We start from the raw sequence: 19,098 nt of genomic DNA, 5'->3' as shown, positions 1-19,098 counted from the left end.
TAATACTTAGTTTGGCATAAAGAACTTTCTTTGCTTGGATGATGGTATCGCGATCAAAATAAGCGACAGCTGCCTTTTGGATTAACTCTTGCCTAACTCCATCAGTTAGAGATCGGGTTAAAAAGTTCAAAACAGGATTCAAAATTAATTTGTCTTCCATTTTACACTGACCAAATGCTTTCTAAAATTAACCTGCCTCACTCCTTTACTCCACCTTCCCTCTCTCCTTTTTCTTTCCTCTCCTTCTATTCCCTCTCTCCTTACATTCAATTTAAGTCCACAGAATATTAAATATGTGAAATCAATAGATATTGACACCTTGATAAACCGTCACACAAGTTTTAATTATAACTGGTATTTTGCCAAATACTGCGAGATCTAGCAAGTGGGATTAAAATAGGTATGTGAAAATGAAAAATAATCCGATTAGTTTAGATGTTGACACCATGAAATCTAAGTAGCTTTTTTTTGAGGGTATAGTTATTTTCTGAATCAACAGATTCACCAATGTTAGGGATGAAAAGCGTTTAAGAATTTAACTTCTTAATTTTGCTTATTTGCTCTTAAGGTTCAACATGACAACTCTGGCGAAAATATGACACTATCATTAAACCTATAGAATTTTCCAAATTAAACTTTCAAAAAGCACAAAAATGTTTTAGGATGAAATAAGGGTTTTTTAGTTCCTCGAAGGGTAATTTGGTGGGGTATAAATAATCAGAAGTAAAGGTATTATATGTGTCTTGGATAGAAAAGGTGGGGGGGGTCTTTAGCCAACGTTCCAATCAAGAGTTTTATGGCTTCAAAGATGTACCTTTAGTATTACACAACAAGGAATCAAAAGTCTTAACAACGGTCACCCGTTCGTAAGTTATAAATACCTCATTTTTCCAAATGACCCGGTCATTTAACAACGGTCACCCGTTCGTAAGTTATAAATACCTCATTTTTCCAAATGACATCCCCCCCAACTCCATCAAAGAGAGCGGATCTGGTCTGGTTATTTCGGTCACGTATGTTAGACTAGTTTTTATTCTTCCCATCCATTTTTCATCCCGATCTCTCCGCTTTCAGTATTTTCTAGGATTTCCGCTCCCCCCCCTAAATGACGCTGGATCTTGTTGAGATTTAAGTTAAGAGATTTGAGTTACGAGTCCTTCTAAATATAAAGTTTTATGAAGATCCGATCGCTCCTTCGTAAGCTACAAATACGTCATTTTTTCGAATTTTTCGAAATTAACCCTCCCCCCCAAATACCCTAAGGAGAGCGGATCTGTTCCGGTTGTGTCAATCATGTATCTAGGACTTGTGCTTATTTTTCCTACAAAGTTTCGTCCCGATCCCTCCACTCTAAGTGTTTTCCAAGATTTTAGGTTTCCTCCTCCCAACTCCCCCCCCCCCCCCAATGTCACCAGATCCGGTTGGGATTCAAAATAAGAGCTCTGAGACACGATATCCTTCCAAACATCAAATTTCATTAAGATCTGATCGACCGTTCGTAATTTAAAAAGTCTTCATTTTTTCTATTTTTTCCGAATTAACCGGCCCTTCACTCCCCCCCAGATGGTTACATCAGAAAAACGACAATTTCTAATTTAATTTGGTCCGGTCCCTGATACCCCTGCCAAATTTCATCGTCCTAGCTTATAATAAGTATGTATGCACAACTGATTAAAGTGATGTTCCTTTCCTATCAAACTCCTAAGTTTTAATGGTGCTCCTTGCTTCCAGTTGAAAAAACCTTGTCATATTTATTTTTTCATCTTGTGTTTTTTTTTAAATAATACTAGAAAGTCCTGCGCTCCCTTCATAGAAATTTTCTTCCCCATGAAAAATTCCTCGATGGGAAGTGCCCCAAATATATCCCCCAACATACCCTCCTCTTCTCAACCCCTCCCCTTAACCAAAATATCCCCCTGAAAACGCCTGAACACTTTCCAATAACCATTACTATATGTAAGCACTGGTTAAAGTTTGTAACTTTTAGCCCCTCCCATGGGGACTGTGGGGGAGTAAGTAGTCCCCAAAGACATAGTTATAAGATTTTTCGACTACGTTGAGTAAAATGGCTATCTCAGAATTTTGATCCGTTGACTTTGGGAAAATAATTAGCGTGGAAGGGGGCCTAGGTGCCCTCCAATTTTTTTGGTCACTTAAAAAGGGCACTAGAACTTTTAATTTCCATTCGAATGAGCCCTCTCGCATCATTCTCGGACAACTGGATCGATACGATCACCCCTGGGAAAAAAACAAAAAAAAACAAAACAAATAAACACGCATCCGTGATCTGCCTTCTGGCAAAAAATAAAAAATTCCACATTTTTGTATATAGGAGCTTGAAATTTCTACAACAGGGTTTTCTGATACGCTGAATTTGATGGTGTGATTTTCGTTAAGATTCTATGATTTTTAGGGGGTATTTCCTCCTATTTCCTATAATAAGCAAATTTTCTCAGGCTCGTAACTTTTGATGGGTAAGACTAAACTTGATGAAACTTACATATTTAAAATCAGCATTAAAATGCAATTCTTTTGATGTAGCTATTGGTATCAAAATTCCATTTTTTAAGAGTTTTGGTTACTATTGAGCCGGGTCGCTCCTTACTGCAGTTCGTTACCACGAACTGTTTGATATGTTCATACAAACATTAGAGAGGGCTCATTTGATTGGAAACTTAAGGCTCTAGTTCACTTTTAAGAGTCAAAAGATAAAAGAGACTCTGGAGTCGACACAAGCCCCAGAGCTCGGAAACAAGTGTTTTAAGTTATGCCTTGAGGGCATATAAGGTTTTAACGCAAAGGAAGGTCGTATAAGCTTCAGAATGGCTCATTTGATTGGAAATTGAAAGTTCTAGTTACCCTTTTATGAGTCAAAAGGGATCGGAGGGCGTCTTCCCCCCCCCCCAACGAACACAAACCCTCTTTTCCGCAAATGCATCCGATCAAAATTTTAAGATTGACACTTTGTTTAAAATAGTCCTGATAACAAAACTTCGGGGTCAACATCCCCCCTCCTATAGCCCAGGGGAAGAGTTTTAACTTATACCCTGGGGTATATAAAGTTCTTATGGAAGAAGTGGTCACATAAACCTCGGAGGAGACTCAAATAATTAGAAATTCTAAATTCTAATTCCCTTTTTAAGAGTCAAAAGTGATCCGATTGCAACAAGCCCCCCCCCCCCCCGGCGAACCCTTTTTTCGTCAAATGTGTTTGATTGAATTTTATATAGCCATTTTGCTCAAAATAGAAAAAAAAGATCCTATAACAAAGTCTCCAGGGATAGCAGAGCCCACCAAACCTGGGGGCAAGTGTTAAAAATTTTGTCCCGGGGGACATAAAAAGTTCTTAGGGAAGGGATGGTAGCATAAACTTCGATTGTAAATGAGAAATTTTAGTGCCCCTTTTAAGAGTCAAAAGTAAACGGTGGGCAACTAGACCCCTCCCCCCGCAAGGCCTCTTTTTCCCTAAGTGCACCTGATCAAAATTTTGCAATAGCCATTTTGTTCAAACTAGTTTAAAGATCAAATAAAATAAAAAATCAGGGGTCAACACAGCCCCACCAGAGCTCGGGAGTAGTTTTGTAAGTTTTGACCCTGGGGCAGATAAGGTTTTTTGTAAGGTAAAGACGTATAAAATCAGAGGTGGTTCATTTGATTGGAAATATAAATTTCTATGTACTCTTTTAAGATTCATCAAAAGTGTTCGGCAGGCATACACTCTCCCCTCTTGTAACTTCTTTTCCTAAAATGTATCCGATCAAAAGTTCAATACAGCCATTTTGTTCCAAATATTCCAAACATCAATGACAGAACTTCGAGGTCCACATAACCGCCACCCCCTCAAAACCCAGGGGGAAGGGTTGTAACTTATGCTCTGGAGGCATTTAAAGTTCTTACGGAAAGGTAGTCGTATAAACTACGGAGGGGACTAAAATGACTAGAAATTGAAAGTTCTAGTTCCCTTTTTAAGATGAAAAGTGATCCGATAGCAACTAGCCTCCCCTCACCACAAATCCAATTAAATTTTGATAAGGTCATTATTTCCAAAATAGTCAAAAGGTGAAACAATAGAAATAGTTATTCTTTGGGGGGTTGACAAAAACCTCCTACAGCCCCCAGGGCAAGGGCTGTAAGTTATACAAGCTGTCCATCGTTCATATTTAAGGTTTTTATCGAAGGGGTAATCGTATAGATTTCGGTAAAGCCTCCTTAAAGTCAAGAATAATCAAACAGTAGGCAGCCCCCAAGTCTTTTTTCTAAATGCTTTCAATCAAAACTGCATGTTAGCTATTTTCTTCCAAATCGTCCAAATGTCAAATAGCTATGGTTCGGGTTTGGAACCCCCATCCCCCAGGTTTGGGAAAAGGCCTGTAAGTTATACTAGCAGCTCGTTGTCAATATATAAAGCTTCTATGGAGGGTGTGGTCGCATAAACTTTGGATGAAGTTCATTCGATCCGAAATCGAAATTTATTATGCCCTTTTTAAGAATCAAAATGATGTAAAAGTATCAAGCCCCCCTCCCTTGTGTTTATCCCCCCAAATACATCTAACAAAAATTTTGAAATATCCACTTTGTTTAAAATAGTCCTAAATTTAATTGCTATAACTTAGTGGTTGAGAAATCCTCCATAGCCCCTAGTGAAAGGATTATAACTTATGTAAGTTGGCCATTATTAGAATACAAGTTTTTTTTTGTAGAAGGGGTGGTCGTATTAACTTTGGAAGGAGCTCATTTAAATGAAAGTTTTTTTTAAGAGTCAGAAGTGATCAATTGGCAATCGGCCCACGTCCCACTTTCCCAAAGCGCATCTGGTCAAAATTTTAAGATAGCCATTTTGTTCAAAATAGTTCAAAAGGCAAATAAGTTTGCTTCCAGATTTGAACCCCACCTCCCAAGCCCCGTGAAAATGGCTCTGAGTTAGAGAACTTACTTGTTGTTACTTTGATACTTTGTTTACTTTGATATCTTGTTTACTTAGATGCTTTCTTTACTTTGATTAAATATAAAAAAACAAGGTTTTTTTAACTGAAAGTAAGGAGCGACATTAAAACTTAGAACGAAGCAGAAATTACTCAATATGTGAAAGGGGCTGTTCCCTTCTCAATGCCCCGCTCTTTACGCTAAAGTTTGACTCTTTCTCTCAATTCTACTTTATAAAACAGTAAATAACTTTAAAAAAAAACTTTATTAAAGTTTGATGTTAAAAAAAAATTTTAAACAAGACATTTTATTTAAACTTGAAACTTTTTGCAATCAAAAACGAACAAATATTAATTTAAAAACTTTCCGAAAAAGAAGTTTTTCAAAGAAAATTCAAGGCCATATTAAACTTAGGATCAGCAGATACATATAACTATTAAAATTCAAACTAGAAGCGACATGAAGTGAATATTTAAAAAAAATGAAACCCAAAACGAACAGAAATAAAAAAAAACAATCATAGCAAAAAACATACAATAGGTACTAATATAAATGAATAAATAAATCTTGAAACAAGATGTATGTTGTAATGACAATTTTTTCTGAAAGCTCATTACTTCAAAATTTAATTCTACTCTAGTTCTTATGTTTATTTTCAATGTAGTAATAAGTACAGAAGAAAATATTTGTAATATAATTGGTTTTCAGTAAAAGCACCAGTGATTTAGACTTTTATTAAATAAATGAAAAAAAACTCAGAATATTGAGTTGCTTTGATGTTCTCATTGAAGTAACTCTTATAGCTTCTTTTCCCTACGTGGATCAGTAGAGACAATTGTATTTATTATTACTGGTGGTGGTTTTATTTGTTTTTAGTTTAGTGTTTTTTCTTTTTATCTTGTGCTGAGGTCGCTTAGTTTAGATACAGGCGAAATATCCGCGTTATTTTAGTCTTTTCTCTCAACTGGTCGCAGTCTCGTTCGAGATTTTTTGTTGTTGTGGAGCTTTATCTCTCTTTGTTGTTTGTTGTCATGTCTGCCAGTTGGACTTAAGAACTTTCATTATATTAGTACCTGCTTATGTTTGTTTGCTATGATAGTTTTTTTAATTTCTGTTTGTTTTAGGTATCGTTTATTCTTTAATAGTAATTTTTTATAATTTAATTTATATTAGTAATTGTTAAACGTTTTTTCTATGATTGTTTATTTAATTTATTTTCGTACACCCACCATACTATATATTTTACTTTATATATATATTTTTAATTTCTGTTCGTTTTAGGTATCGTTTATTCTTTAATAGTAATTTTTTTTAATTTATTTATTTATATTAGTAATTGTTAAACGTTTTATATATATATATATATATATATATATATATATATATATATATATATATATATATATATATATATATATATATATATATATATATATATGGTGTTGTGCTGAAGACGCCCCTTCTAAAAATGGTCGAAATATTCATTGATTTGAAGTCCACTGTCCTGAGGAAAGTTTCCCTATTGTTTCTAAGTATTGTTTGTATGGAACAATTTTTTTTTTCTTGAAAATGTCTTATACGAAATTTTCATAGATAGTACTGGGCGATTTGTTTTAAGTTTTAAATTTGTTCTATCAACCCATTTAATCAATAAGACATAATATGTATATATATATATATATATATATATATATATATATATATATATATATATATATATATATATATATATATATATATATATATATCATATATTCATACTCAATATGTATATATATATATATATATATATATATATATATATATATATATATATATATATATATATATATATATATATATATATATATATATATATATATATATATATCATATATACACACCATATATATATATATATATATATATATATATATATATATATATATATATATATATATATATATATATATGCATATATAATTTTCATACTAAAGAACCTAACCCTGGATGGGTGCATGGCTTTTGTTTTGATTAAATAAAAAAAAAAAAAATTTTTTAGCTGAAAGTAAGGAGCGACATTAAAACTTAAAACGAACAGAAATTACTCCGTATATGAAATGGGTTGTCCCCTCCGCAATCCCTCGCTCTTTACGCTAAAACTTTTAATAGTTTCAAAAAGTAGAAATGTGGCAAAGAGTCAAACTTTAGCGTAAAGAGCGAGGGATAGAGCGAAGAAGTAAAGAGCGAAGTTTTAATGTCGCTCCTTACTTTCAGCTAAAAAAATTATTTTTTATTTAATTTCTTAACGTTTTTGAATTAATGGATGTTTGGTTTTGGCTCTCCGCACATAAATTATTAAAATGAAATTTGTATATTAATTCTTTTTTTGGCTAAATGGCTTTCTCTTAGTTTTGATCAGACGATTTTGAGAAATAAGGGGTGGAGAAGGAGGCCTAGTTGCCCTCCAATTTTTCGGTTACTTAAAAAGACAACTAGAACTTTTAATTTTTAACGAACGTTTTTATTAGTAAAAAATATACATAACTTAAGAATTAACTTACGTAACACACTTTCATAATCTTATATTTTTATTATGTATACGAGGGGGTTTGTACCCTCGTTAATACCTCGCTCTTTACACTAAATAGTAAGTTTTGTCCCAATTCTTTAAGAATGACCCCTGAATCAGAAAGGCCGTAGAATAAAAAGTTGAAATTACTAAACATACTTTACCATAAAGAGCGAGGTATTTATCTCCTCCTAAATACCTCGCTCTTTATGCTAAAGTATTTTTAGAACCCCTCAGATGTGTAATAATCTCTGTTCGTTTTAAGTTTCAATGCTACTCCTTCCTTTCATTTGAAAAAACCGTTTTCATGTTTATTTTTCATTGTTTTCTTATAGTAATGCTAGAAAATCCTGCGCCCTTTTCATTGAATTTTTCTTCCCCCATGACAGATTCCTCCAAGGAAAGATCCTCCAACATAGCCCCCTTCCTCAGCCCCACCCCCAAACAAAATAAAATCCCCCTGAAAACGTCTGTACACTTCCCAATAACCATTACTATATGTAAACACTGGTCAAAGTTTGTAACTTGCAGCCCCTCCCCCAGGGATTGTGGGGGAGCAAGTCATCCCCAAAGACACAGTTATTATGGTTTTTGACTATGCTGAACAAAATGGCTATCTCAAAACTTTGATTCGTTGACTTTGGGAAAAAAATGAGCGTAGGAGGGGGCCTAGATGCCCTCCAATTTTTTGTCACTTAAAAAGGGCACTAGAACTTTTCATTTCCGTTAGAATGAGCCCTCTTGCGACATTCTAGGATCACTTGGTCGAAACGATGACACCTGAAAAAAAAAAATAATAATAATAATAATAATAAACATTCACCCGTGATTTGTCTTCTGGCAAAAAATGCAAAATTCTACATTTTTGTAGATAGGAGCTTGAAACTTATACAGTATGGTTCTCTGATACGCTGAATCTGATGGTGTCATTTTCCTTAAGACTAAACTTGATGAAACTTATATATTTAAAATCAGCATTAAAATGCGATTCTTTTGATGTAGCTATTGATATCGAAATTCAATTTTTTAGAGTTTTGGTTACTATTGAGCTGGGTCGCTCCTTGCTACAGTTCGTTACCACGAACTGTTTGATTCACTATATTCCCGACTAACACGAATCCAAAGTGTCATAATAGCTCCAGTGATAGCTTTTCGTTTTCAATTGGTATGGTTATATCTTTGTCTGACCTTTGGAAACCGGAAGTGTCTGTTCATGAAAAAAGAAAAAGTGACTTCCTGTCAGGTGAAGACGACCAGAGTGAATTAACTAATTATAGATGAAAAAATCAATCAGGGCTTCCACTCTCAAATCTTAAAATTCAGAGTAAAATCTTAAGAATTTGGGGGTTTTTCGGGGACAAGTCACTAGATTCGTGGAATTTTCAGGGAAAAACAAAATGGAATTTTGTTGCGAAAATATGGGTGGCCAGAACAGGTTTTAGCTTCGTTTTCAGTTTCAAATAGGGCTTGGATCCCCGTAGTAAATCATAGTTGACTTTCACAGAGCAAATTTTAGAGCCAGCACGCGATTGGAACCCATGGGTGACAATGCTTATTGCTAATATTGCGTTAAATACTTCAAAATTATTTTTGAATTAAAAAAACAGACTTAATTACACTCTGAAACTCCATTGATTTACGTTTTATATTGTCTTTATTACTTTATTCTCTTGACCCAAAAACGAGACTGTTATGTCTCTTATTTTCAGAAAGATGATAAAAATGAAGCATAGAGAGGCAATAGCCGCATACAGGACAATACCATGTGCAATGATTTCTCCAATTATTGAATATTCTTCGGCAAGCAGACATGAACTTACACCAGGAATTATGTAAAAATTCACCTGAAAGTAAGGAGTGGCATTAAAATTAAAACGAATATAAACGATAACATAGTAAGGTGGACTGCCCCCTCTAAACACCAGACTATTCACTCTGAAGTTTTTTAGTAATTTAGCTTCTCATTGTTCTATTTAAACAACACACGTGTTTCGAGAGTAGTTCTTACAGAATCGGGACTAAATTCAAGCAGAAGCGCAAAAAAGAAGTGTTGAAGCGGCGAGGGGGGAGGCAACCCCAGTAATATATTAATATATTTTTTTTCGTTTTAATGTTGCTCCTTAGGCGTACTTTCAGATGAAAAAAAAAGAATTTATTATTTTATTTCAAATGGTTTTTTAAAAATGCCAGGAAATCCGGCTCCACCTTCATGGAAAATCCCTCCTCTCCCCGGAAATATCTTCTAGACAATTCAGTCCCGTCAAAAATTTATCCCTGACAATTACCCTTAACATCTCCAAGCGTAAGAATGGGTCAACAATGACAAAGTTAAAACAAATAAAAAAATTGTTTAGGAATTCTGGCAAATCACCCAAGTGTACAATTTCCCCTCAAAATTTTATCCCTGGAAACCTCCTTCCCCATGGAATGTTCTCCCTGCGGCCAAATTTTTCTTGTGGGTTTTCAACATAGCATGGTTCGTCAAATCATTATTTCCCTTACGGTAGCTCAGTTCAACATTACATCATTAGCAAATTACCGAATCACACTTGGTTTATTTATGAGCCAGTCTTTGAACATGTCTTCAGTTTCCCGGGATTGTAAGTATTTCTGAAAATATTTGTCACTTTCACCAAAATTTTTCTTTTTCGAACTGCTAGACACGAGAGAGCCGTTTGCAAACAGGCAGTCGCTATCACCGTACAAAGAAATTTCTAGTTCATCATAACTGCCCTTCATGGAAATAATTTAAGGCTGAGATTTGTATCTTTTTTATATAAGGCTAAAGCTTAGCCTTTGTTTGAAACTGAAAGATCAGACAGTTCATGGTAACGAACTGTAGTAAGGAGCGACCAGGTTCAATAGTAACCAAAACTCTAAAAACGGAATTTTGATACCAGTAGGCTATATATATCATAAGAATTTGATTTTTATTTCGATTTTAAATATATAAATTTCATCAAATTTAATGTTCTCCATCAAAAGTTAAGAGCCTGAAAAAATGTGTCTTATTTTCGAAAAAAGAGGGAAACCCCCCTAAAGTCATATAATCTTAGTGAAAATCACACCATCAAATTCAGCGTATCAGAGAACCCTACTGTAGAGGTTTCAAGCTCCTATCTGCAACTATTTAAATAATAAAAAATAAAAAATAAATTACTGCAAGTAAGGAGCGACATTAAAACTTAAAATGAACAGAAATTATTCCGTATATGAAAGGGGTTGTCTCAACCCCTCAACGCCTCACTCTCTACGCTAAAGTTTGACTCTACGTCACAACTCTGCTTTTTAAAGAAATAAAGAACTTTAGCGTAAAGAGCGATGCGTTGAGGAGGAGACACCCCCTTGCATATACGGAATGATTTCTGTTCGTTTTAATTTTTAATTTCGCTCCTTACTTGCAATTAAAAAATATGTTTGTTGTATTTAATTTCTGAACGCTTTTTAATTAATGCATGTTTTGATTTTGACTGACCACACATGAATAATTAAAACGAAATTTGCACCTTAATTTTTTTTGGCTAAATGACCATCATATATTTTGGTTCGGCCGATTTTGATTAAAAAAAGGGGCGTAGGAGCCTAGTTGCGCTCCAATTTTTGGTAACTTAAAAAGGTAACTATATTTTTAGTTTTTTTAAAAAGGTAACTTAGTAATATTTAGGAATATTTATTTAACATTTAGTTAATATTTTGAGTAATATTTAAATTAGTAATAAATATACATAAATTACAAATTAATTTACGTAACGAATTTGTATATTTGTGTGTTTTTATTACATATATGAGAGGGTTTGCCCCCTCGTCTGTACCTTGCTCTTTACACTACAGCTTAAATTTTGTCCCAATTCTTTAAGAATGACAAAGGCCGTAGAATAAATAGTTGAAATTACTAAAAGTACTTTAGCTTAAAGAGGAGGAGATAAAGCCCTTATATTCATAATAATTTCTGTTCTTTTTAAGTTTTAATACTGCTCCTTACTTTCAGTTGAAAAACTTTTTCCTATTTATTTTTTATTGTTTTTGTTTAAATAATACTAGAAAATCCTGAGCCCCCTTCATGGAATTTCACTACCACTTTGACACATTCCTCCGAGTAAAGATCCTTCCACGTAGCTTCCTCCCCTCAACCCCCCCCCCAAAAAACAACAAAAATCCCCCTGAAAACGTCTGTACACTTCCCAATAACCATTACTGTATGTAAACACTGGTCAAAGTTTGTAACTTGTAGCCCCTCCCTGGGAACTCTGGGGGAGTAAGTCGTCACCAAAGACATCTTATTATGTTTTTCGACTATGCTGAACAAAATGGCTAACTCAAAATTTTGATCCATTGACTTTTGGGAAAAAATGAGCTTGGCAGGGGGCCTAGCTGACCTCCAATTTTTTTGGTCATTTAGAAAGGGCACCAAAACTTTTCATTTCCATTAGAATGAGCCCTCTCACTACATTCTAGGACCACTGTCACCCCTACCGTCGATACGATCACCCCTGGGAAAAAGAAGAAAAAAACAAACAAACAAATAAACACGCACCCGTGATCGAACTTTCGGCATAAGATACGAAGTCCCACATTTTTGTAGATAGGAGCTTGAAATCACTACAGTGGGGTTTTCTGATACGCCGAATGCGATGGTGTGATTTTCGTCAAGATTCTATGACTTTTAGGGGGTCTTTCCTAAAAGTCATCTATTTTCCAAAATAAGGCAAATTTTCTCAGGCTCGTATCTTTTCATGGGTAAGGCTAAATTTAATTCCTTTAATGTATCTATTAGTAATGAAATTCAGTTTTTTAGACTTTCGTTTACTATTGAGCCGTCGCTCCTTACTACAGCTCACTACAACGAACTGTTTGAAAATATAGAATTTTGTATTTTTGAGAGAGGAAAGATTACGGATGCATGTTTATTTTAATTTTTTTCCCAGGGATGATCGTATCGACCCAGTGGTCCTAGAATATCGTAAGAGGGCTAATTCTAACTGAAATTAAGAGTTTTAGTGCCTTTTTAAGTGAACAAAAAATTGGAGGGTAACAAGGCCCCCTCACACGCTCATTTTTACTATTTTGCCATTATGTTCAGCATAGTTAAAATATCTAATAACTATCTCTTTGAGGACCACTTAATCCCCCAGAGTCCCCAGCAGAAAGGCTGCAAGTTATGAGCTTTGTCCATAGTTTACATATCGTGTTGGTTATTGGGAAGTACACTGGCGTTTTCAGGGGGGATTTTTTGGGTGGTGGGGGAGATCGGGAAGAGGGAGTTACGTGAGAGGATTTTTCCACGGAGAAATTTACCATGGGTGAAGTAAATTTCCATGAAGGGCGCGCTGGATTTTCCAGTATTATTTAAAAAAAGGAGAAATTAAACAACTAAGTTTTTTAACTGAAAGTAAAGAGCAACATTCAATCTTAAAAAAACGAAATTACTACAAATATGAGGTTGTTGTTCTCCACCTCAATACCATGCTCTTTACGCTAAAGCATTATTATTATTTTCAAAAGAGCTATTTATTTTAATTAAACGATGTTTTTTATCCAGGGGCCATTCCCCTGGAATTGGAACAAAATTCAAACTTTAGTGTAAAGAGCGAGGTATTTACGTGGGGCTGATCCCTCTCATATACGCAATGAAAATATATCAGCATAGAAGTTCGCTACGTAAGTTAATTTGTATGTTACATATATTTATTACTAATAAAAACGTTCGTTAATAAAATTAAAAGGTCTAGTGGTCTTTTTAAGAAACAAAAAATTCGGAGGGCCACTATGCCCCCTTCCCCATCCCCTTTTTCTCAAAATTGTTATTTTGAAATTAGACAAAATTTGGACAAAAAGTTAAATTAATATGTAAATTTTGTTTTAATTATTCATGTACTTAAAAAACGATCAGAAATTAAATAAAAAAACTTTTTTTTAACTTTAAGTAAGGAGAGACATTAGAACTTAAAACGAACAGAAATTATTTCATATATGAATGGGACTATCCTTCCTCAATGCCCTGCTCTTACGGTAAATTTTGACTTTCTCAAAACTCTACTTTTTTAAACAATAAAAAAAAACTTTAGCGTAAAGAGCGGGGCGTTGAGGAGGGAACAGCCCCTTTCATATACGGAATCATTTCTTTCGTTTTAAGTTTTATGGACACTCCTTGCTTTCGGTTAAAAAAAAACTTGTTGTTTAATTTAATTGCTACCGGAAACAAAGTAATCCGCATGAAAATTTTCCATTACAGTGAATATAACCAGTGACTTTCAGCTAGAAATTAAAACAGAAAACAAACACTTAACTGAGAAAATATTATAGCTCTTTTATAGTGAAGACATGACAACTGTCAATGCCAGTAGCAATTTTTATCTAATCATTAATCTCAGTAATTCATTAATAATATTCAAAAACAAAAAATATTGTTTTTGGATTCTAGATAGGTAAGTTAAATAGCGTAGACAAAATTCAACCTATAGGCAAGGTGTAACATTAAAGTTTAAACCAAACAGGTGATAAATTAGAGAAGTAAATTTAAACTTAGGCTAAATTAAAAATGAAATTTTGACGACAATTGACACATTATTTTCAATTTCAGCTATAATATTTTCTCGGTTAAGTGTTTGTTATCTCATTCTAACAGAAATTAAAAGTTTTAGTGCCCTTTTGAAGTTACAATATCTGGACGGGATATGGGGACGACTTACTACCCCCACAGTCCCCGTGGGAAGGGCTGTAAGTTACAAACTTCGACCAGTGTTTACATATAATAATGGTTATTGGGAAGTGTACCGACGTTTTTAGGGGGGTTTTCTTAGTTTGGGGGAGGGAGTCGTTGAGAGGAGGGGTTAATATGGGAATATCTTTCCATAGAAGAATTTGTCATGGGGGAAGATAATTTTCATGAAAGGGGGCGCAGGATTTTCTAGCATTCTTTAAAAAACGATGAAAAAATAAATATGAAGAAGTTTTTTCAACTGAAAGCAAAGAGCTTCATTAAAAATTAAAACGAAGAGAAATTATTACGCATATGAAGGTTTCACCTCTTTCTAATATCTCGCTACTTACGCTAAGGTATTTGTTGTAATTTCAACTATTTATTTTACGGCCTTTATGATTCAGGGGTCATTCTTAAGGAATTGGGACAAAATTTTATCTTTAGTGTAAAGAGTGAGGTATTGACGAGGGGCAAACCCCCTCATAAACGTAGTAAAAACATAGAAATATAAAATTTGGTACATAATTGAATTCCTAAGTTACGTATATTTTTTACTAATAAAAACGTTCGAAAAAAATTTAAAGTTCTAGTTGCCTTTTTAAGAGCCAAAAAATGGAGAGCGACTAAATCTCCTCCTCCGCTCCTTTTTTTTCTCAAAAATGTGCGATCAAACAATGAGAAAACAATTTAGCCAAAAAAAAATAATATGCAAATTTCGTTTCAAATATTCATGTGCGGAGAGCCAAAATCAAAACATGCATTAATTCAAAAACAAGTTTAAAAAAAACAAGTTTTTTTAACTGAATATAAGGAGCGACTTTAAACTTTAAAACGAACAGAAATTACTCCGAATAAAAAAGGGGCTGTTCCCTCCTCAACGCCTCACTCTTTACGCTAAAGTTTGACTCTTTCTCAAAGCTCTACTTTTTAAAACAATTAAAAAACTTTAGTGTAAAGAGTGAGAGGTTGTGGAGGGAACAACCCCTTTCATATACGAAGTAACTTCTATTCGTTTTAAGTTTTGATGTTGCTCCTTACTTTCAGATAAAAAATTTGTTTTTTTTTATTTAATGTCATTACGAGACTGCAATAAGTACTATATTTGGAACATGGAAGGCAGCTGGGGTGGTGGGAGGGGTGAAGGCTATTTGGTGACTATATAGTAAGCATCAGGTAACCAGAAGAAAGGAAAACATAGTAGAAACTAGAAACAAACAATAAAAAAGTGTATGATAGATAGATAGATAGATGGGTAGATAGTGTATTTCAAAGCCAAATATACAGCCATGAATACACCACAATAACGATCATCATAAAACACTAAAATGAAACACTGCATTAACCTAATTCTAGCACTTAATACTTGAAAAAAAAATACTCGGAGTTTTTTTCCGTTTTTGTATGGGGGATTTTCCAGGGAGGGGGGGGGGGGGTCATTAGAATGAACAGGAAAAACCAATAATGTGTCAATTGTCGTCAAAATTTCATTTTTAATTTAGCCTAAGTTTAAATTTACTTCTCTAATTTATCACCTGTTTGAATCCAAAAACAATATTTTTTGTTTTTGAATATTATTAATGAATTACTGAGATTAATGATTAGATAAAAATTGCTACTGGCATTGACAGTTGTCATGTCTTCACTATAAAAGAGCTATAATATTTTCTCGGTTAAGTGTTTGCTTTCTGTTTTAATTTCTAGCTGAAAGTCACTGGTTATATTCACTGTAATGGTAAATTTTCATGCGGATTACTTTGTTTCCTGTAGCCATTAAATTAAACAACAAGTTTTTTTTTTAACCGAAAGTAAGGAGTGTCCTTAAAACTTAAAACGAAAGAAATGATTCCGTATATGAAAGGGGCTGTCCCCTCCTCAACGCCCCGCTCTTTACGCTAAAGTTTTTTTTTATTGTTTAAAAAAGTTGAGTTGTGAGAAAGTCAAAATTTACCTAATTTTTCTAATTTCAAAATAACAATTTTGAGAAAAAGGGGGTGGGGAAGGGGGCATAGTGGCCCTCCGAATTTTTTGTTTCTTGAAAAGACCACTAGACCTTTTAATTTTATTAACGGATGTTTTTATTAGCAATAAATATATGTAACATACAAATTAACTTACGTAGCGAACTTCTATGCTGATATATTTTCATTGCGTATATGAGGGAGATCAGCCCCAGGTAAATACCTCGCTCTTTACACTAAAGTTTGAATTTTGTTCCAATTTCAGAGGAATGGCCCCTGGATAACAAACATCGTTTGATTAAAATAAATAGCTCTTTTGAAAATAATAATAATGCTTTAGCGTAAAGAGCAAGGTATTGAGGAGGAGAAAAACACCCTAATATGTATAGTAATTTTATTTGTTTTAAGATTGAATATTGCTCTTTACTTTCAGTTAAAAAACTGATTTGTTTAATTTCTCCTTTTTTTAATAATACTGGAAAATCTAGCGCGCTCTTCATGGAAATTTACTTCACCCATGGTAAATTCCTCTGTGGAAAGATCCTCTCTCGTAAATCCCTCTTCCCAATCTCCCCCACCACCACCCGAAAAATCCCCCCTGAAAACGCCAGTGTACTTCCCAATAACCAACACGATATGTAAACTATCGACAAAGCTCATAACTTGCAGCCTTTCTGCTGGGGACTCTGGGGGATTAAGTGGTCCTCAAAGAGATAGTTATTAGATATTTTGACTATGCTGAACATAATGGCATAATGGTAAAAATGAGCGTGTGAGGGGGCCTAGTTACCCTCCAATTTTTTGTTCACTTAAAAAGACTCTAAAACTCTTAATTTTAGCTAGAATTAGCCCTCTTACGACATTCTAGGACCACTGGGTCGGTACGATCATCCTTGGGAAAAAAAATTAAAATAAACATGCATCCGTAATCTTTCCTCTGTCAAAAATACAAAATTCTATATTTTCAAACAGTTCGTTGTTTCAACGAATATTTCAACAGTTCGTTGATCTATAGTAAGGAGCGACGGCTCAATAGTAAACGAAAGTCTAAAAAACTGAATTTCAATACTAATAGATACATTAAAAGAATCAAATTATGTCAGCCCATCTAATGCCTGGACATGATAGCTATACGCTAAAAATCATACTAAGGTTGCTTACTCTTTTTCTTCACACCAACATCATTTGACATTTTTAACCAACGGTTCGCGATAAAAAAGTTTGGAAATAACGTAAAACTTCAAAAGAAAACAATGTGAGCCTTATAGCCAAAATTTACTTTAAACTGCAATGTAAATTGTTTTATAACTACTATTTTTAGGGTCACTTCCGTTTAAATCCCCTATTCCCCGACCTTGTAAATAGTCTGTACCTGAATTTTCCCTGATTAGGAAGATTGTATTTAGAGATAGTTCTTAAGAAGAAACATTTTCCTTAATTCTTTTGTTTCTATCTCAGAATTAGTCTTCATACAGGGTTACTAGTTGTTCAAGCATTAGAGTTATAAAGGTAGGCACCTAGATATTTAAACAAATTTACTAGGCTATCTTTAATTTGAGCAGAATATATTTTCCGCAAAATTTTTCTTTACCTAACTAACAGCATTGCAAGAGCGTGAAAGGATCCAAATCCGGCCCTGTCCCCTAGTTTCCATGAATTGACGCTTTTGATCAATACCCGTAATGTCGACTGGTGGATTGACAATTTTTATTGCAAATGAGGGTGTATTTTTATTTATTCTATATATATATATATATATATATATATATATATATATATATATATATATATATATATATATATATATATATATACCGTCCTAAATTTTACAGAAATCTATTTTGTCTCTAGAGGAAGAAGACTATGTGATGGGCCAATGGGCCTGTACGAGATTGGATGAAAACAATTCTTGTATTTATTTCTTAAGCCCTTAGATGGTGTAAAAGCGAGCCAAGTCCAAGGTACATTTAGTTCTCCTTTGTTTCGTCTTAGAAAGTAACTGTTTCTGGATTTATTATCCTTACAGCATACCCACGTAATTTATTTAGGCTAAAAAGTAAAAGGGAAAGCATTGCACAAGAAATCTGAACAAAACTAACTCAAATCCATAAACACTATAACTGCATAAGGAGATTAAATAAAAAAAAAACAAGTTTTTTCAACTGAAAGTAAGGAGCGACATTAAAACTTAAAACGAACAGAAATTACTTCGTATATGAAAGGGGCTGCTTCCTCATCAACGCCCCGCTCTTTACGCTAAAGTTTGACTCTTTCTCTCAACTCTTCTTTTTAAAACAGTAAAAAACTTTAGCGTAAAGAGAGGTAAGCTAGACATTTTATTTTTTGAACGGACTAAGCAACATCTTGATTTACGTCGTTAGTGTTGCAACATAACTGTTTTAGCTTGTAAAGTTGTATTATTTGTGTTTCGTATCCTTTTAATTGCATTTTTAAACCAAGGAGACGGTAGCTTTGATCTTGTGTCAGCTAACCATTATCAACAGTTGAGACACTAATACAGTTATGAAAACACAATTATTTTTTGAGACGCAGTACGCTCGCATTGATTCATTGGTATGTGAAAATTATGTCGGTTAGAAACAAGACAAAATTGCGTTCCCGCCTATAGTGTTATTGTACGGGCTACGTGTCGGAGCGCGGACTTGGAGGAGGAGCCAAGTTCAGAGCTCTGGACCAAAAGCCTCTCATGGGCAAGATAGGAGTTTTCATAACTGTATTGGTCTCTAAGCTGTGGCATTAACAAACATTGGGAAACGGTACAATTGTACCCTTTTGGTACATTTCACCTCTAAAGCTAAATTCTGGTACAATCACAAATTGCATGGTACATTTTACAAAAGGTGGTACAATAAGATTTGACTGGACGTCAGAACGTAGCGAGCGGAGGGAATTGTAGTTTTTTTTTGTCTTCTAGAGCTTTAAGGTTTCTTTTAAACATTTATCTA

This window comes from Artemia franciscana, chromosome 20 (genome assembly GCF_032884065.1).
Source record: "Artemia franciscana chromosome 20, ASM3288406v1, whole genome shotgun sequence".
NCBI classification, from domain to species: domain Eukaryota; kingdom Metazoa; phylum Arthropoda; class Branchiopoda; order Anostraca; family Artemiidae; genus Artemia; species Artemia franciscana.
This window is presented reverse-complemented; position numbering follows the sequence as displayed.